The following is a 20610-nucleotide window of genomic DNA, read 5'->3' as shown; positions in this document are numbered from 1 at the left end:
AGACCCCCCCTCCCCAGCCCCAGTTCAATGGGGGGACATGGCAGGATGTGTGGAGCGAAGAGTTTGCAGACAGTCCCTGGCTTCCGGGTCGGAGGGCGGGGCGGCCAACTGTGCAGATGGTCCCTGGTTTATAGAAGCTGGGGACGGGGAGCTGGCAGGCGCTCCTTGGCTGGGGGGTGAGGCGTTTGCAGACGCTCCCTGGCTGGGTGGGGTGGGGGGGTGAGGCGTTTGCAGACGCTCCCTGGCTGGGTGGGGTGGGGGGGTGAGGCGTTTGCAGACGCTCCCTGGCTGGGTGGGGTGGGGTGGGGTGGGGTGGGGGGGGTGAGGCGTTTGCAGACGCTCCCTGGCTGGGTTGGGTGGGGGGTGAGGCGTTTGCAGACGCTCCCTAGCGGGGGGCGGGGCTCGCGGGGACACTTTCCCTCCCAGCCTGGCTCAGAGACCGAGCGAGAAGGTACCGGGGGTGCGGATCGGGCCCCAGTCGGGCCCTGCCCCTGGGGGGCCTGGCCCCAGCCCCCCCTCCCCCTCCATGTCCAGGGCCCCCCTTCCCCTGGTCTGGGCCCATCCCCCGACTCAGGGCTTCGCCCCTGCAGAGTCTCCCCGCCCTGGCTGCGGGGCCCTGCGTGCCGGGCGGGTTTGGGGGTGTTTGGAGGGAGGTGACCCCGAAGCGTTTCTGCTCCGTCCCCCCCCACCCATCTACCCCCCCTTTCCGCGCTTCTCCCTGCGTGGGTTTCCCAGGGGCCATCCCCGTGGCGCCCGGCCGGTGTGACGACACAAATCTCAGCCCTCCCCTTTTGCACCGGGGGGCACCGGCCCTGACCTGCTCCCCACAGGCTCCTGGGGTCCGCTGGGTCCCATGAGGGGTCGGAGCTCCCCACCCCCGCCCACCCCGCCCTGCGGCTCCCTCGCCCCCCAAGAAGCAGCTGCTGCAGCAGGAGCCGCCGCCTGTGAATCGGCCGAAGTTTCACGCCGACTCCCTTTCTCCGGGCGGGGAATTAGGCATCAGAGTTCAGTGCCGGGACCAACCGACCCGCCCCGCGCCCCGCTGGAGCCCTGCCCTGGCCTCAGCCCTTTCCCAGCCTAGGGAGCGCAGCCCAGAGAGGCGGTAAATACCTGCGGGGGGGACGTGGCCTGTCCTGTGGCTGGGAGTTGCAGGCAGATGAATTCAGGCGAGGAGGGAGGCTCACCTGTCTGGCGGGGAGGGGGGGGAATTAGCTGCTGGCCCAACTCCCCGGGGGCTCGGGTGGATTCTCCATCCTGGGCCACGTGTGAAGCCGGACGGGAGGTTTGTCTACGAATCTGCCTACGTTCCCCCCACAGTTCGTTCCGGGCCCTCCCCGGTGTGCGGATTAGCCCAGGTGATCCCAGTCTCCCCGTCCCACCTTCCAGCTGGGAATTCTCCAGGGGGCTGGAGTGGTGGCCAGCAGAAACATGGCTCGGAGAGTGGGGTTGGGAGCCCCTCTCAGTCACGGCAGCTCTGGCGTTCCTCGCCCCCATCCCACCCTCAGCTCCCCGCTCCTCCGCGGAGACTCCCTGCGCGCCTCAGAGCCAGATTTCTGCTGCGGGAGAAATCAACCGGCTGCCGTCCTCTTACCCCGTCGTAAGGCAGCAAATCCAAGGCCCAGGCCGAACTGCTCTGCGGCGTGGAGCAAGAACGGCCGGATTTCACCCCCGTTGGGGTGGGGGGGTCTATGGCAGCTGCTCCAGCCTGGGGTGAAAGCTGAGTAAATAGCAGGGCCGTGTCCCTGCCAAGAACAGCCAGGATCCAGAGCCTGCTCCACAAACCTCTGCTTCTCCGCAGGGCGACAGCGGGGAGAAGGGCCTAGCTGGGTTAACACCCCCCCAGTGACCGACCCGGGTCCCCTGCACCCCCTGTCACTGCTCCAGGGGCCCCCCAGGGGCTGGGGATAGAACCCAGCAGTCCTGGCTCCCAGCCCCCTCGTTCTAACGCATGAGTCCCTCATCTCCCTTCATTCTGTCTGTCCGTCTGACCCCTGCACCTCTCCTTCCTTCCATCTGTCCATCCATCCCCATATACCTCCCTGTGTTTCTCTCTCCATCCCCCAACTCCCAGCTGTACCCCAGTCCCTGCCTGCCCCTCCCTGCCAGGGGCTGGTGCAGTTGGGGCAGAGCCGTGACTCTGATCTCGGGAGCTTGGGCCTGTGGGACTCCCTGCCACAGGACCTGGCTGAGCAGGGGGGTGGGGCTAGGGTCTCAGAGCCATTGCCGAGTGTGTGTGGGTCAGGGCACCCTGTGGCCATCAGTTTCCATGGGAACCCCGTATCTCACCCCCCCCCGCTTCCCCTCACACAGATCCCCGACCCCGGAGCCAAGATGATGAGCTGCGGCCTCCTGACCAGCTCCAAGGAGCCGGGTGAGTCAGGGCTGCGGGGGACGGTGCCATGAGAGGGAGGGTGGCCCCATGGCTGACACGGCTCCTCCCCCCCATGCCCATGGGGGGGTCTGTGGCTGATATCCCCCTGCCCCCAGTGCCCCTGCACCGCAGCTCGGTGTCGGTGTTGATCCGAGGCTTTGTGGCGGACGTGGGCTGCCAGCTGCTCCACAGGAACGAGGAGCTGGGGCCCGTGGAGGCGGTGTTCAAATTCCCCGTGGACGCTGAGGCGGCTGTCGATGCCTTCCAGGCCTGGCTGCGGGGGGCCTGCATCCAGGCCCATCTCCAGGAAAAGAGACAGGTGCTGGGGGGCAGGGGTCCTGGGGGGAAGAGAGGAGGGGGCCGGGCTGGGGGGATCTCGGGGTGACCCCATCTCTCCCGGCAGGTGCATGAGCTGTCCAGGGATGTGCTCGTCGGGAGGGCAGGGGATCTTGGGGGACAGGGGGATGTCGGGATGACCCCGTCTCTCCAGGAGGTGAACAGGGAAGTGCTGGCCGAGGGGCAGGGGAATATCGGGGGCAGAGGGATTTTGGGGGGCAGAGGGATCTCGAGGTGACCCTGTCTCTCCAGCAGGCATAGGAGCTGTATGGGAACATGCTGGCAGGGGGATGTCAAGGGGATCTCAGGGTGACCCCATCTTTCCTGGCAGGCACAGGAGCTGTATGGCGATGCACTGGCCGGGGGGCAGAGCTCGTTTCTGCTGCAGCAGGAGGAGGCCGGGGGAAACGTGTTCAGCTGCTCTCTGGGGAATTTACCCCCCGGGGAGGAGGCGATGCTGACCCTGAGCTACACCTACGAGCTGCTGCTGGAGCATGATGGGGCCGCCCGCTACGTGCTGCCAACCGTGCTGCACCCTCGCTACACGCCCCACGGTGAGACCCACAGATCCCCCTGCAGCCTCGCTACACGCCCTCCAGTGAGACCCACAGATCCCCTACCCCCATCACTGTGAGACCCACAGCCCCCCCACACGCCCCATGGTGAGACCCACAGGTCCCCCCATACTCCCCTGTACTCCAGCTGTGTGCTTCCAGCCATGCTGCACCCCTTTGACATGCCTCATGTTGAGACCAGGCCTATAGGTGCCCTAGATCCCGCATAGCTCCCTGTACCACATAGCCCCCAGAACCCCAGCTACACACCCCATGGTGAGTGATCCCGCAGTCTGTAACCCCCTGAAATCTCCATAGCCCCTTCTACGTTACCCCACAGTGAAAGACCCACATAGCCCCCATAATGCCCAATAGGCCACCACTGTGTTCGCTGCGGTAAGTGACCCCCCCAGGGTATGTGACCCACCCCAGCCATCCTGAAATCCCCTGATATCCCAGCCCAATACCCCCCGAATACTTCATACCCCCCATCCTCCCCCCCACTCTCCCAGCCCCCTGGCCCTCACCCCGGGTCTCTCTCTGCAGGGTGGGATGGGGAGAACATCACCCAGGAGGTCCCGTGGGTCCTCCACGGGGAGCTGCCCTACACCCTGAGCCTAAGCGCCATGCTGCAGTCGCCCCACAGCATCCACTGCTCTCCAGCTGCCCCCTCACCCCCCTGAGCTATACAGCCAGGGATCTAACCACTGCCCAGGTAAGGGCTCACCCGGACACCTGGGTCCCGGCCATCCCCACTGGGAGGAGGGTGCTGGGGGTGGGTCAAGGGGGAGGGTTCTGGGGTGAGGAGTGGGTTCCAGGGAACGGGGCTGTGGGCTGGGGGGGAAGGTCCCAGGGGGTGAGAGATGTGGTGTAGGGCAGGGGGTGGGTCCCGAAAGGGGGAGCGTGGGCCAGACTCTTTGGGTGATTATGGGGGTGGGGGAATTGAGCGACTCCAACGGATTTGGGGAATTTCCCAATTTCTCTGGGGAAAATCTGGACAGGCTGAAATCTGCCAGTTTGGGGATGCAATCCCGGGCAGTCGCTGGGCTCTGTAAGTTTTTAGTGTCTGGGATTTTCCCTCGCCTTGTTTCTCAGTGGAAGTAAATGGAGGTGGGGGGACCAGGAAAATGCCACCCCCAAATTGGAAAGATTTAGCCCCCCCCAAAATGTCAAATTTTTGCAATTTTTCACCAGGAAAATCCAAGTTCCCGCATTGGCCTTTGGGATTGTTATTCCTTCTCTTCTCTCCACCTAACCGGGGGGGTGGGGGGGGCAGCCAGCGTTCCCAGGGTCTGCCCCGCACCCTGTCTCCATTGGGGGGTGCCGAGCCGGGCGCGAGAGCCAGCGGGACCCTGCCCCCCCCCAGGAACTGTGTGGAGGTGACTGTGTGTCTGTCGCCCCCCAGGTGTCACTGGCCCAGGCCCCCCCGTGGGACCGGGACTTGGAGCTGCTGGTGTATTACACGGAGCCACCCAAACCCAGCGCGGTGCTGGAGGCGGGGCTGCCCGGAGCCGAGCCAGGTGCGGGAGGGGATCCTGAACCCTACTACCCCTGGGCGGGGGCGCAGAGGGGGATCCATGGGGTGGGGATCTGGGGAGGGTGAGGTAGGTGCTGAGCGGTGACATGGGATCGGGGGGGGGCACGGGGCAATGAGGGGGATGATGGGGGAAAGGGGGGTCCTAGGACTGCTGTAGGTGGGTGCTGGGGGAATCTGGGGGCAAGCGAGGGTCAGGGGACAGGAGCGGGGGGGGTCTTGGCGGAGCTGGCCTTGACAGGGCGGGGTGTCTGGGAGCAGGCGGGCACTGGGGAGCACTGCAGGTTTGCGGGGCATGGGGGAGAACTGGGGATGGGAGAGCAGGCACTGGGGGGCTGGGTATTGGGGGTGGGGGGATCTAAGGAGAGAGGGGGTGGGGGGAGGGACAGAGCAGTGGGAGTGGGTCTCTGGGGGCAGTCATGGGGCTCTGAGGGGGCGGCTCACAGGGGCTCGACCCCACGCCCACCCCATTTAGGGGCTGGCCCCCATCTCCCCGCAGGCTCCCTAATGGGCGACCCGACCGTGGTGATGACCCTGCTGCCCAGAGTGCCCCAGGTAGTGCCAGCCCAGAGCCAGCCGGGGAGTTCATCCTCCTGCTGGGCCGCTCCGGCAGCACGGCCTGCCCCATGGACGCAGAGACCTGTCCCGCCAGCGCATCAACAGCACCAAGGGACGGCCAGGCGGGAGGCTGCGCTAGATGGGCCCGTGGGGCCGTGCCGGGGGAGCAACCCAGGCTGGCTGGGCCCGTGGGGCTGACTCTCCATCCGTATGTCTGTCCCCAGGAGACCCTGGTCCTCCTATTGAAGAGTTTTCCCCTGGGCTGTTATTTCAACATCTATGGCTTTGGGTCTGAGTTTGAGTCCTTCTACCCGTGAGTCCGAAGGGCAGGGAGGGGGCTGGCTGGGTTAGGGGGCAAGGCTGGTTAGCGGACAGAGGGTGTCTCTTGGTTAGGGGGCAGGGCTGGTTATGGAGCAGGGTGTGTCGGTGGGTTGGGGACAGGGCTGGTTAGGGAGCAGGGCTGGTTAGGGGGCAGTGGGTGTCGGTGGGTTGGGAGTCAGGGCATGTCTGTTTGTTGGGGGCAGGAGGTGTCCGTGGGTTGGAGACAGGGCTGGTTAGGGGGCAGGGCATGTCTGTTTGTTGGGGGCAGGGTGTGTCTGTGGGTGGGGGGCAGGCCTGGTTGGGGGACAGGCGTGTCGGTGGGTGAGGGGGCAGGGCTGGTTGGGGGACAGGGGTGTCGGTGGGTGAGGGGGCAGGGCTGGCTGGGGGCAGGGTGTCCCTGGCTCCGGCTGTCTCAGCCCCAGACCTGTCGGCGCCCCCCGCAGGCAGAGCGTGGAGAATACCCAGCAGACCAAGGCCGAGTCCCTGAAGCGCCTCCAGCTGCTCCAGGCTAACCTGGGGGCACCAAGATCTTGGAGCCACTACGAGCCGTTTACCGCAGCCCCTGCCGGGACGGGCACCCACGCCAGGTACCGGGGTGCCAGGGCCAGCCGGAGGGGCATCCTGGGGCGGGCCTGGAGGGTGATTGTGGCGCCGAGGGGTGATGTGGGGGGTCTCAGAGAGGGATGCGGGCCTGCGGGGACAGACTCACAGACTTTCAGGACCGAAGGGAACATCATGATCATCTCATCAGGCCCCAGCTCCTCGCCCGCCACCCCCCCCCCCCGTGACACTGCTCAGCTCCTCGCTCCCCCCGGGGACAGCCCCGCCCCTCAGGCTGAGTCACCGGCACCCCCAAACCCTGAGTTACAGGCGTCAGGTCACAGCGACTCCCCCAAGTTGCTCCGGTTCAAAGCAGTGAGTGCCCCAGGCTGCTGAAGGAGACCAACCCCCTCGGGTCTCTACCAGTCTGAGCCAGGGGAAAATCCTTTCCCCACCCCACACGTGGGGGTCAGCTTGCCCAGAGGATGAGGGCGAGACCCCCCCAGCCAGCCCCCTAGGAAGGATTCTCTGCAGTAACTCTGAGCCCCGCCCCCCCCACTCCCAGTGCCCCGCTGCCGCCCATGGGGTGTTTGCTCCCAGCTGTTGCTGTGGGCCATACGCCATTACAGGCGCCTCCTTGCCAGCCCTCCCTCCCCCCTGCCCCGCTCCCCTCGGAGGCTGTTCAAGGGGGAGACCCTGGGAGAGGGGATCGGAGAGGGGCTGGGAGCCCTGTGGGGCAGCCGAGCGGGGCCAAGAGGTTGCTCGGAGTGGGACTGGGGCTCTGGGCCAGATGGGGGGCCAGTGCCCCTGGGGGTGTGAGCAGGACGTGGCAGGTAGCAACTGCCAGGGGCGGGTACCTCTGTATAGAGCTGGGAGGGGCAGCGCTTTGTGCTGTGCCCAGCTCTGGGGGGTGCCCTGCAGCCGGGAGGAGCAGGGAGGTCACTGGTGGGGGGGTCAGGAGGGAGTTCATGGAAAAGTGCCCACAGCAGTCGGTGGGTTCTTGTCTCCAGGGGCCGGTGAACAGGTGATGGGTTGGGGTCATGCCTAGGGGTTGGGGGTCACAGAGATAGGGGAGGTCAGCAGTCCCCGTCTGTCAGCCCCTCAAGGGAGATCTCTGGGAAGGGAGGGATGGGGCTGGGGGTCTCTGGGAGGGTCAGTGGGGCAGACTCTCCAGGGGGCTGGTCCCATTCCCAACAGGGAGGGGGTGTCTCTGGGGCGGTTGGGGTCCCCGGCTCTGACAGAGTCTCTCCCCCGCTCAGCTGTTCGTGTTTACGGACGAGGAGGCAGAGAACACCCAGGACATCATTGCAGAGGTGCAGCATCATCGGGGGACCCACAAGTAACTGGGGGTGCCTAACCCCATTAGCATTGCCATCATGTGGATCCCCACCACCATAGTGCCCAGCATCTGCCCAACCCTTTGCCTCACCCTGCCTCCCAGCCCCGCCAGCATGGGGAGCCCCCCCCAGTCCAGCCAGCCCTACTGGCCCCTCTCCAACTGCCCTGCCCCCCCCAGAGCACTGGTTGGGTCCCACCAGCTCTGCCCCTCCCCCTCCAGTCTCTGCCCCCCATCAGGTGCTTCTCCTTCGGCATCAGGGACAGGGCCTCCACGGCTCTGATCAAAGGCTTCGCCCGAGGAGTGGGGGGCAGCGCCGAGTTCATCACCAGCCAGGATTGCACACAGCCAAAGGTGAGAACCCAGCAATCCTGGCTCCTAGCTCCCCCATTCGAGCCTACTAGACCCCACTCCCCTCCAGAACTGGGGATAAGACCCAGGCGTCCTGGCCCAACCTGTGTGTGCCGGTCCCGCGCCAGGTGCCGCAGTCTCTGAAGTGGGCCATGCAGCCAGCGTTGACTGGGATCTCACTGAGCTGGGATCTGCCCCCTGAGATGCAGGCGGAGCTGCTGCATTGGGACCCCGAGGTGATCTTTGCTGGGCAGCGGTGCCTCGTCTACGCCCAGCTCCGCGGTCAGCCCCAGGTGAGAGAGCGAGGTCCCCCGAACTGGGGTGCCCCCAGGGCATGTGGTCAGTGACTGAGCCAGGAGTCCCACAGTCCCCTCCTGGGTGATAACTCTGACCCCTAACGATGGCTATTGGCTGGAGCTCCCTGTGCTACCCCAGCCCCATTGTTCTGAATGGGGAGAGTTCACTCTGACCCCTAATGATGGCCATTGGGTCAGGGGTCTCTGTGCTACCCAAGCCCCATTGATTTCAGTTGGGATTGTTAACTCTGACCCCTCACGATGGCCATTGGGCTGCAGGTCTCTGTACTAGCCTGGCTGCATTGATCTCAGGGCCGGTCTACACTACAAATGTTCATCTCCTGCCAACGTAGCACTGTCTGCACGGGGGGCTACGGTCGGTGTAACTACGCCGCTCATGGGTGTGGATTTTTCATGCCCCTGAGCGATGTAGTTCTACCAAAGTATGTCGTGTAGATGAAACCTCAGTGGGGATCGATAACTCTGACCTCTGATGATGGCCACTGGGCTGGAAGTCTCTGTGCTACCCCAGCCCCATTGAGCTCAATGGGGATTGTTATCTCTGGACCCTAATGATGGCCATTGGGCTTAGGAAGCCAGCCCCCCAACTGGTGTTAATTGGGTGTATTTGACCCCTTTATTCTGTAAGCTGGGTCTGAGGGGTCCCAGGGCATCTTCTGCTGCCTTGCATTCCGCCTCTGACCACCTTTCTTTCCCCGCAGCCCCGAGACATTCCCATGGGGGGCATCACCCTGCAGTACCGCATCCAGGACCAGACCTACAAGGAGACGCTGCAGTTCTCCCTGCAGCCACAGGATGGAGACAGGTGACAGCAATGCTCCCCGGGCTCCCATCCCCCACCCCAGGCAGCTGGGTCCTGCCCCCCCACGTCCTCACCCCAGCAGAACAGAGACAGGATGGGACCAGCCCCCTTCTGTGACCACTAGACCGCACTCCCTTCCCGGGGCCAGGATAGAACCCAGGAGTCCTGGCACCCTCACCCCCCATCCTGCTAGACCCTGCACCCCTCCCCGCAGCGGCTGGAACCCAGGTGTCCAGGGCTGACCCCGTGAATCTCTCTCCCTGGCACAGGCTGCCCGTTCACCGGCTGGCAGCCAAGTCGCTGCTGCTGGAGCTGGAGGGGGCCGTGGGCGCGGGGTTGGAGGGGGACGGGCGCCGGGTACTGGAGGCCAGCCTGAGCTCGGGGGTCGTCTGCTCCCTCACGGCCTACATGGGGGTGGACATGGAGCGGGGGCAGCTGGTGCAGGGGCTGCTGGTGAGACGGGATGTCCTGCTGGCAGGTAACCCCCGAAGGGGCTGGGGCTCCTGGCGCCAGGGGGGGACCCAGCATGTGGGGGGAACTCGGGTGGGAGGGGGAACCTGGTACTGGGGGAGGTGGAGGGAATTCAGACAGGGATCCCAGCACGGGGGGATCCCAGTGTAAGATGGGGGGACCCAGCGTGTGAGGGGAACTCGGGTGGGAGGGGGAACCTGGCACTGGGGGCGGTACGGGGAGGTGGGGGGAACCAGGCGCCAGGGAGGGGGGCAATTCAGGGAGGGATCCCAGCACGGGGGGAACCCAGAAGGGGCATGCAGGGGGCGTCATGTTTATGGGGTAATGTCCCTTTGCCCCTCTCCCTGCCCCCCTGACTCCCGGGGTCTGTGCTGTCCCCTCCCTGCTCCAGGGCAACGCGGACCCCAGGGCTGGCAGGGTGAGATAGGGAGTAGCCCACGGGGGTGTGTCTTCCCCGCCCCCCGCCCCCCCGCAAGCCGGAAGAGTGAGACCTGTGCCGGACAGAGGCAGACAGGCATGCAGAGACCCAGAGTCAGACAGGGATAGAGACCGAGAATCAGCCGACAGACCCAGACGGGGACAGGACGGAGAGACGCAGAGAGAGAAACAGACCCAGTCAGACAGACAGACCGACCCGGACAGATGCAGGGACAGGAGGGGCGGGCACATTGCTGTCATGAGCAGACCTGGCTAGTAGGGGCCTCTCGCCCCCTGGCATCCTGCCCTCAACCATGGAGTGCAGCACCCACCCCTGCATCCCCTGGGGCTGGAGGAGGGGTCCTGGCTGGTGGGAGAAGAATAGGGCTGTGGGGACTGGATCTGGGGGTCACAGCCAGGGGGGAAGGGGCAGGAGCTGGGAGATCCTGGCTATGATGGAGCTGTGGGGAGAGGAGGATGGGGCTGGGTGTGGGGGGGTCCCAGCTCGGGGAAAGGGGCTGGGGGGTATGGAGGAGGGGTCCCAGCGGTGCGTTGGCTCTAAGTGTCTGGGGGCGGGGGCGGAATTCTCTTCCCTCCCTTTGCTTCTCTGGGTCTGTTTTCATGTCCGTCTGTCTCTGTGTCTGTCCATCTACTCGCTAAATTTCGATTTCATCATGGACTATACGGAGATGATAGACTGCGTCTCGAGAGACCCCATCTGCGAGCGGCCGGCGAGCGGAGTGCGCCTGGACGAACCGAACCAGCGCAGCGTCTTCGGGCGCTTGTCCCGTGACTTGGCTGCGGCACGTGAGTACCTCTGCCCCGCGTGCCTGAAGCTCCCAAAGTCCAGCGCCGGCCATCTCCTCCCTCGCAAGCGCCTGTCCTGGTTCCGTGGCCTTCCAAAGCTCAGCCGGGGGGGCCCAACACAAGGGCAGACAGTCCTGCAATCAGGGGGCCCCACCGGAGACGGCACCCCAGAACGGTGAAGGGGGCTGGGAGTCAGGACTCCGGGGGTGGGCCAACGCCAGGGTGACGCTTCATCGGGTTAGAGACCCATGTGCCCGGAAGGTCATGGAGCTGTGCAAGTCTTTAAACACTACATAGAAAACGAAGGAAATTCCTGGGTGAAAAACCTTTGTGTCGCTGAGGGAGGGGGAATTCTTGGCTGTTTTTTTTTTTTTGTGTGTGTGTCATGAAGCAAATTATGTTGAAAGAAAATGAATAAAAAAATAAGGAAACCCCCAGGCAAAAAACTCTGTGAAGGTGGAATTTGGGGTGTAAGGTTTGTGTCAGTGAGCTAAGGATGTGTGTGGGGAGCGGCGGGGGGGGTGAGATTAGTAGTTTTTCATAACAGGAATGTCTCTGAGCAGTTTTCTGTGAAATAAACCCAGAGGGAAATTCCCAGGCAAAAAAACCTTGTGAAGCTGGGTCTGAGCTTGGAGGTTTGTACAGGCGAGTTCAGGGGCAAAAGTCTTTATTGGCACCTTCTGGTTTATAAACGAAGAAACCCACAAAAGGCAGAAATTTTAAAGTGAAGGTTACCTTAAAACCTGCATTTGGAGAGTCTGGAAATACAAAGTGACTGTAGCCCAGATAACGTTAACTCTGCCCCGTAACCCTGGCCCATGCATGGCTATACTATCATATAGACTCTGTAACATCCCATCCCCCGCTACCCCTTTAGACTCTTGTGTCTCTCTCCAGACATAGGTCCTTATCGCAGGTTGTAGTGGGGGATGGTTCCGGGGTCAGACTGTGATTGAGAAACACTGTGGGGTCGTGGAATTAATGCCTGGGCAGGAACAGTCACAGGGAGTTGGGTGCCCATCTCGGATTGAAAGTTAATTGTCATCCCATGGGTGCAAGAAGGGTCAGAGTTAAGGATGTCTGTGGTGGGGTAAAGGGTGCAGAAGAGCAGGTAAAGGGTGCAGAGGAGCAGGTTAATGACACCCCTGGAGAGACAGAGATAAGGACACACAGAGGGTGACAGTTAAGGTTGTTGGCTGTCCCCCAGCCTGGACAGGCCATGTCGCTGTTCTGTACCCACAACCTGTGCCAGCCCCATCTCCCTGTGTCTCTCCCCAGAGCGGGCACCGGAGGAGTCTCCCTTGCTGAGGCTGGTGTCTCTGCAAAATGCCGACGTCTGGTGGAACCTGGACCCCCGGCTGGCTGCTGTGCTGGGGGTGAGCGGGACCAACGCCAGGGGGAGGATACCCAGTGAGGTGAGCGGGGGTGCAGAGGAGAGGGGAGAGATCGGGGGCAGGTGCCATGGGTTGGGCCTGTTCTCTGCTCCCAGATGAGATTGATGGGGGGTAGTCTGTGGGTGACTGGATTAAAGGACCCCTGAATCTGGAGCCCAGTGGGCGAGACGGGCCCAGATCGGGGGGCTGGGAACCCCCTAACGGGGTCGGAGCATTGGATTGAGGGGGCCCAGGGCCAGGTGGAGGCGCCCAGGTTGGGCTCTGTCTCAGGCCATCTCTCCACTCCCTGGACATGGCACTGGGCATCTGGGTAGAGGGTCCACGGTGCTGGAGCGGGGGCTATAGGAACCCTCCGAGTCGGGGTGGGGGGATGGAGTGGGGGGTCCGTAGAAAAGGGGGAGGGCTGGGTGAGGGATGGAAGTCAGGGGAGGGGGCCAGGCTGGGCGCTGACTCAGGCTGTCTCTATCCTGCCCCCCACAGGACGTGACCCCCAGCATCTGGGCCACAGTGCTGGCCATGGTCTGGCTGCACGGCCGGGCCATGGGGCAGCCCGACGAGTCGAGCTGCTGGAGGCCAAGGCTGTGGGCTGGGTGCGGGACTGAGCAGGTGAGAGGGGGCCTGTGGGGTGGGGGGCAGGGACAGGGTCCAGGGACTTGATCCTAAAGCCCCTGCCCCATGGGGCCCCTGAGCCTGGGCCCCTGGAACCTCCATCCTCATGCCCCTGTTCCCACGGCCCAGAGCCATGAGCCTGCCCACCATGTCCCATAGCCCAGCCTCCTTCAGGGCCCTGAGAGCTTGTGCCCTATGGGTCCCAGGGCCCCCATTCCTGCGATTCCTGTGCCCCAGGGTCCCACAGCCCAGCCCTCAAGAGCCCCCATCCCCAGCCTCTCCCCATCCCAATCCCAGCACCCTTCTGGGATTTCCGTGCCCCGCCCCCCAGCACCTTTACTTCCCAGCTTCCCAACCCCCACGCCAATCCCGCACGTGCTGTGAGCTCTGTTCCCTTTGCCCCCAGGCCCTCCCCTCGTTCCCCAGGCTGGTGTCTCTCCAGTAACCCCCTCTCATTTCAGGGGCCCAGCTGAGCGAGTGCCTGGAAGCTGCCAACGCCCTGCTGGGCTGCAACGATGGCCCTGCCATCTTCGGGCTCTGAGCCCCCTCCAGGATCCCCGCACTCGCTCCCCAAACTACCCTGGGCGTCCAACTGGAAGCCCGAGGGCCAGCAGGGGCCACTGGGTGCAGACCCACCTGGCCAGCCTGTGCCCAGCCCGGAGCAAACCCCCAGCTGGGATCCCACCACTGCCACCAATTCAGATGCATCTGCCTCCCGCTGGCTGAAGAGGAGCGATGGCTGCCCCCCGGCTCCACCCCACTCTGACCCACTGTTGCATAACCCCCACGCTGCTCACAGCCGCTGCCTCCTCTCCGCATTGTGGGGGAGTCCTCGTGATCGCCTGCATCAATGTTGCACATTTCTTCGCTTTTTACAAATGACTGAGGGGTCCCTCTGTAAACAGCCCCCGGCCCCCACCCCAGAGGTGGCTGCACTGACCTCACCCTGCATGAGCCATCCAGTGTCAACCTCGTCCCATCTGCACGGAGTTCCACTGTTGGACAGCCAGGCAGACCAACCGGATCTTTGCTTGTCCAAACACGACCTCCTTTTGTCGTAATGGCAGTTTTCTCTTTGCTGGACAATCCTGAATGCAAACACGAGCACAGTGATTGGCTTAATTCTTCATTTCCTCTCTGCCTAGGTCCAGACTAGAGCTGGTCAGTCATTTTCCAGCTGAACAATGCTGTGTTGGCAAATGCAATTCCGCGGTGAAGGCTGAAAGGTGGAATCAGGCAGCAGATGGAGGAAGCTTGCCCCATGCTGCGTGTTGTGAATCTGTCCCCATTCACCAGCTGCTGAATTCTCTACCACAGGAAGAAATGCTTCAAAACCTGACCGTCCATCTCGACGGTTAATGCTCACGCTGTGTCCATCCTGGACAGCACCGGGCCCTTCTCAGGACATCCTGGGACTCAAGCAAACGATGAAAGACCTCAGCTGGTTAATTCCCTGGAAAGAAAGTGCTATTTTTATCAAGAAACTGCAGGAACATAAGGAAGAAGCAAACAGTTTTCCCACTTCATGTTAGCCAGCACTGACCTCCTTTGAACAGCTTGCACCATATGACTCTGTGCTGGGAGGTGTCCCTATTTCAGCCTTTCCGTGTCTGAGAAGGCAACTCAACAAATTCAATTTACAGCCACATTGTGCAGCGACTCCAGGGAAGGATTAAGATACCAGGTAATGGATTAATTGCCTTAAGGCCTGAAGGAATGCTGCCCTGGGACGGAGATTTCCCCAAAGGCCAGACGGAATTCAGAGATCTTAATTCTCACTTCCCGCTATGAATAGGGGAACTTCAATACCAGCGGTGACATCCTGGCCCCATTGAAATCAAAGAGTGTTTTGTCTTTGACTTCAATGGGCACAGTATTTTAGCCCATATTACTAGGCTTTTGCAAATTAAACCCTGTGGCTGGGATTTTGGAAGAAGTGGTTGAGGCACCCAGTTCCAGGGGATTTGTCCTCTTTGAAAATGCCAACCTCCTATCCTGGTCCAAACCACCTGAAGTCAGAGGAAAGGCTCTTTCAGAGAGAGCTGGGGAACCAGCTCCCATTGAAAACTCCAGCCGGCGTGAGTCTTTCCAGTGGTCTTTAGATAAACTCCGTTGGTAGAAGCTAATTGCCTAGCTCCCTTCGGTGCATTTGGATATCCCAGCTTCCAGCTGACTCTAGTGGACTTTGAAGCAGAGCCAGTCTGTATACCTGAGCCGATAGATAGATAGATAGAAAATCCACACACAGAATAACAAAATAAAATCATACGACTGTCTGTACTCACACGTATGTGACCAAAGACAGCCTCACGTACTGTAGCACACCCATTAATGTATGAACCCTCCAGCCTGTAATGCCCCATCCCTTCCCGTCTGGTCCTGGCTCCTAGGTCCTCTCCTTGGCTCTGTTTGGGCTTGGCATGCTAGTGACTAGGGCAGGGACTGGCTCATGGCGTTCCCGGGTTCTGTTTTGGTTCCTGGAGGCAAATGTGGCCTAGCGGGTTGAGTAGTGGGGACTGGGACTCAGGACTTCTGGCTTCTACTGTGGTAAAAGCATCACAGAGAAACCAAGACAAGAAACCGATGTAAACACGCTGAGCATAGCAGGAGTCACGCGTCAGTCTTATGGGGCCCCAGCAGGTCAGAGTCTTTCCAACGCTTCCGCCAGCCCAGAAGGTCCTGTCCGTCGATGGGTCCGAGTCAGTTCAAGCTCATCCTTTCAGAGCAAAAGTCCTTTCTTTGTTTCCTGGTTTCTGGAAAAGCCAGCTTAACCCAATGTGTGCGAACCCCCGTGAGGGCGTGGAACTTCTGGGGAGCGGATCAGTTTGCGGTGGGGTGTCTACACTGCATTGTAAACCCAGGCTTGTGGACTCGGTGTTTCCAAGCCTGTGCTTGAGTGTCCACGCTGCATTGGAAGCCTGGGTTTACAATGCTGGGTCTGGGTTAGCTGTGCTAACATGTTCATACTGCACTGTGCAGACCTTCTGACTCGGGTCTGCGGCTTGACCCACGTCCACACTGAACGGTGACAGGGCTTGGACCCGAGTCTCAGTGGGAGTCGGGCTCTGACCCATCCCCCGAGCAGCATCCTAGGACCCTGGCCCTGAGTGCTTCCTGCGCTGAGTCAGACTGATCTGTGTGCACGCAGAAGGGGGCCTTGGGCTCAGACATGAGTCAGAACCTGGGCGTAGGGTGCAGTGTAGACATAGATGGTTAGTTGATTTGCTCTACTCACCCCTCCCCTGGTATTTTTGGTTCCTGGAGGAGCTGGTATAGCCCTTTCCCATGGAGTTATGTACAGTTCCTGGCCCACAATGATACATAAACTTAATACAGTGTGGTCCTCAAAATATTGATGGGGTGCAATATCTAAGACTGGCCTGCAGAGAGCATCCCAGTGATGCCCTGGATTGGGGAACATGGGTGCTGAGTTCGATTCTCAGCTCTGTCACTGAATCATAGCGTCATCTTGGGTAAGTCTCTTCATTGCTTTGTGCCTCAGTTTCCCCTTTGAAAAATAGGGATGAGGATGCTGATGATATTCCCACTTCCAGTTGTGCTATGAGGATAACTCGAAAAATACTTGGGAGTCGGATACGACAGTGCTGGGTGCAGTATAATACCTGGGGTAGATACATGATGGGTAACATCTTGGTCAGTTACTGTAGCAGAAATAGTTCTGAGCAAGAAACTTCACTTATCAAATGTATAGTTCACACCTCCTCTTGGAATAAATCCTTTAATCTTTGAGTCAGCAAGAGTAAACCTAGACCATCCCTGACAGGTGTTTGTCCAACCTGGTTTTAAAAACCTTCAGTGACGGGGATTCCACAACCTCCCTTGGAAGCCTGTTCCGGAGCTCGATTACCCTGAGAGAGAGGGAGAGCGAGTTTTTCCTAATATCCAATCTGAATCTCCCTTGCTGCAGATTAAGCCCATTGCTGCTTCTCCTCCCTTCAGTGGCAATGGAGAAAAATGGATCACCGTCCCCTTCAGAACAGCCCTTCGCTTATTGGAAGCCTGTTGGCAGGTCCTCCTCAGTCTTCTGGTCTCAAGGCAAAATATGCCCAGTATTTTAACCTTTCCTCACAGGTCAGGTTTTCTAACTCTGGTCACTTTTGTTGCTCTCCTCTGGACTCTCTCCAATGTGTCCACATCTTTCCTTAAGTGTGGTGCCAAGAACCGGACACAGTACCCCACTGCGGCCTCGCCAGGGCCGAGTAGAGCAGGACAGTTACCTCCTGCGTCTTACACACGACCCTCCTGTTAATACAGCCCAGAATGCGACCAGTGCTAGGGCCTGTGTTACACACGAGGGAAGATGAGATGGTCCCATAGATTCCAAGGCCAGAAGAGACCAGGGAGTCATCCCCTTCCATCCAGTCCCTATAATGCTGCTTCCCTCTCATTCCTTATCCTTTGCTGCCCTCTGGCGACCGCATGAAGCAGCCAGAATTTCATGGAGATCTGCTGTATTCTCCATCTTTTCTCTTTACCAGTTCACTTCCAAATGCTTCCCATTTGTCAGTCCAAACTCCTAATCAGCAAGGGCTGGTTGGGGCGCTTCGACTGTGGATGGGATCGCAGCGCCCCAGGCACCCACTGAGATTTGCCTTTGTATTAAGTCACCAGCAGGGAACGCACGTAGGCCCCAATCCTGGTGACACAGGGCCAATGGGAGGTTGGCCTTTGATCTCAGTGGGGACAGGTTTTGCCTTCACTGTCTGTCTAGGTAGGTAAATGCCTCTGAGCACTGTCGTGTCTGAGCACACGCAGGGAGGAGATGAGTCCAGTGGAGCTACGGCCGGGTCACACCACCTGGGGATCTGCCCAGTGACTCCAATGGAGTGACGGCTGATTGTGGGCCAGATCCTCAGCTGGAGGCAGAGTTTAAGGTTGATATTTTCCAATCCTGACAAGGTGATTTGGGCACACAATTCCCATCATATTTAGTTTGAAAACATCAACCTACGTGACGCGCTCAGTGCCACACAGGGAGTCTGGGGCAAAGCCAGGAACTGAGCTGGGAGTGCCGAGGGCCAGTCCAATGCCTCCAACACACGCTCAGCTGTCACCGCCTCGCTGGGGTCTGTAGGTGAGGGTCTCTGGCCTGTGCTATGCCCAGAACAGACTATATCACGGGGGTCCCTTCCGGTCTTGGAACAGCTGGGAACCTATACGTCTCCTAGTGAAACTGATCCGTGGCTGTTCAAAAGAATCGTTTAGCATTAAGCATCCTGCTCCTCAATGAAAATTGCAACCTCTGCTTTTCCCAAATGAACAGTTTTAGGAAGATTGATTTGTGGCCAACATTTTCAAATTGGGGGACCTAAAATTAATAATTAGGCTGGAATTAGGCACCTAAATCCGACTGAATTTCAATGGGATTTGGACATCTAGCTTCTATAAAGCTGCTTTCAAAGTGCCAAACTTAGCTCTCATCTGGCACAACCGTAGACCTCAGCCCCATTTGGCGAAACTGAGGCACAGAGAGGAGATGGGACATACTTTCAAAAGCATCTAATCCTAGTATCCAGAGGGACAGGTTTTTAAAGGTATTTAGGTGCTTTGTGGAATTTTCACAAGTGCTTAAAGGAGTTAGATGCCTAACTCCCCTAGAAATGAAGAGAAATTGGGCATCCAAATCCCTTCGGCAGTTTGAAAATCTTAGCCTTAATGTCTCTGTTATGGTCTGGGTGTGTTTTTCAGGATTGCTGGGCAGCCCTGGCTCCCAGACAGGTCACTGAGAAATGCAGGTGCCCAACATACCTACAAGTCTGGCCACTTTGATTAGTAAGGATTTTTGCTGGCTAACTTTAGGCACCTGAGTTTGAAAACTTTTGCATAAGTGATTTGGCTGAGGTCGCAAAGACAGTCAGGGCCACCTCCGATATTAAAGCTAAGGTCTCTGGATCCCCATCACGTGCTCCAGACTATTCTTATGAATTCTTCTTCTTCTCCAAACTTACACCAGTGAGACCAAGGTTAGAAACTGACCTCTGGAGACAAATCAGGGTCTCAGGTGCCCCAATGCATTAACCCCACTTAAGTCACGGAAGGTGAATTCTGATTCACACTATGAAGACCCAGAACTGTAACAGAAGTTTAACATTTTTGGTGATATATTGCTCTGTGTGTATGTATATATGTGAGGAAGGTGGAATTTTTGGTTATATTTTTATGACCTTACTATGTGCCTTGGTTTCCCCTCTATGTCACGTGGTTACCCAGTGCGGGGGAAAAGGACTCCCTGTGTTTTCAGGAAAGGCTAAAAGACAGAGGAGTGTGCCTGTCAGCTCCCTGTCTGGGTGGCAGGAAGAGTCGTTAAGGAACTGGTTGAAACTGACCCAGATGAACAAGGGGGCCAGAGAGACAATGCCAGCGCTGCCTGGATTTTCCCCCTTCTCGCAGGGAAGCTGAGCCAAGACACCCACCTGCCAGCTGGAGAACGGAGGACTGGGAAGGGGTGAGCTGGGGGGTCAGAGGCGGCTTCCGGACGCTCTCTCTCCTGGGAACTGACTGCAGAGGTTCGACAGACACAGCCTGGACATGGGGTTCACTGCGGCTGGGTGGGGCCCCGGGCTGACCAGAACGGACGACGTTTTCACCTTCATTTCTCTCTGCTAACTTAAGAGCTTCCTAGGCTGTGTCTACGTGACTAATAAACCCAGCTGTTTTGCACACGCTGCCCGAATGTTACCGCAAATCCTGGGGGAGGTGCCCGGGTCCCTGCACAGTGGACACGTCTCTCTCAGGAGTCTGGCTCCGCTGGACAGAGCTCACGGGATGAAGCAGGGGGGCTGGAGCCCCAGAGGGTCAGTCCAGGAGGTGGTGAGGCCACGTGGCCTCCCCTGAAGGGAGAGTGAGACCCTTTGGGGGTCTAGCCCATCGAAGGGGATCCGCCAAGGGACTGTTCCAAAGCTGGGGGCGCAGCATGGATCCTGTGGATCTGGGACAGTATGTGTGTGAGGGTGTTCCCCCTGCCGGAGGCTGTGGGATCTCCTGTGTATTTGTTTCAGAGTAACAGCCGTGTTAGTCTGTATTCGCAAAAAGAAAAGGAGTACTTGTGGCACCTTAGAGACTAACCAATTTATTTGAGCATAAGCTTTCGTGAGCTACAGCTCACTTCATCGGATGCATACTGTGAAGTGAGCTGTAGCTCACGAAAGCTTATGCTCAGATAAATTGGTTAGTCTCTAAGGTGCCACAAGTCCTCCTTTTCTTTTTGTGTATTTGTGTGTGTGTTTTGTTGTTGTCCCCGGCTGGAGGGAATGAGACCTGCTCAGTGTGTGGGTGTGGGTGCATGCATCCCTGCTGTCCTCTTCTCTCGCTCGGGTGTGGGGCAGGATGCGTATTTCCCTTCTGCACCCTCTTGGAAGGAAGGACACTTGTTCTGTGAGAGTGGGTGGGTGAGGGGGGAGAAGTGCAAGCTGCTTTGTGAGGCATGGAGACAGCTCAGTTCTGGCCTGGGCCTGGCCTGGCAGGGGCTGCCGGAGCTCAGAACTCCACAGAAATACCAGAGCTGTGAGGACGCAGGGCCTGGGCCAGGCTCCTTCGCCTGCGTGCTGCAGACAGGGCAGGAGCAGTGCAGGAGGAGAGCTGCCGGTCACAACTGTGGTGCATTGACAGAGCTCTGGTGTGGGGTGGACTTGGATCGCAGAGGGTCAGGACAGATGGGAACTGTCAGCGCTGTGTGTTTGGGGCAGGGCAGCAATGACAGCTCCTTGCTGTGATGTATGGGCAGCTTTAGGATGGGCACAACAGGGGTATTGTCAGTCAGGGCTGAGATCCCTCAGCAGAGCTGTCAGGGAGTCAGGGCTGGGACCGCAGGGGGCTGCGGGTCGGGATGGAGGGGCAGCAGCACAGCTGTGTGTGTGTGAGCCCAGAGATGG

General features: G+C 59.7%; 1 protein-coding gene and 1 pseudogene across 1 annotated transcript in view; both read left to right on the top strand.

The window, feature by feature from the left end:
• The first annotated feature begins 2546 nt into the window (after positions 1-2546).
• LOC140898142 (von Willebrand factor A domain-containing protein 5A-like) lies at positions 2547-19399 on the top strand (annotated as a pseudogene).
• LOC140898141 (olfactory receptor 6N1-like) overlaps positions 14329-20610 on the top strand; it is a 35408-nt gene continuing 29126 nt past the window's right edge. The window contains 1 exon segment of the mRNA XM_073311585.1: positions 14329-14402. The gene's annotated coding sequence lies outside the window, so the exon portion shown is untranslated.

Source organism: Lepidochelys kempii, chromosome 14 (assembly GCF_965140265.1).
Source record: "Lepidochelys kempii isolate rLepKem1 chromosome 14, rLepKem1.hap2, whole genome shotgun sequence".
In the NCBI taxonomy this organism is placed as follows: Eukaryota; Metazoa; Chordata; order Testudines; family Cheloniidae; genus Lepidochelys; species Lepidochelys kempii.
This window is presented reverse-complemented; position numbering and strand designations above follow the sequence as displayed.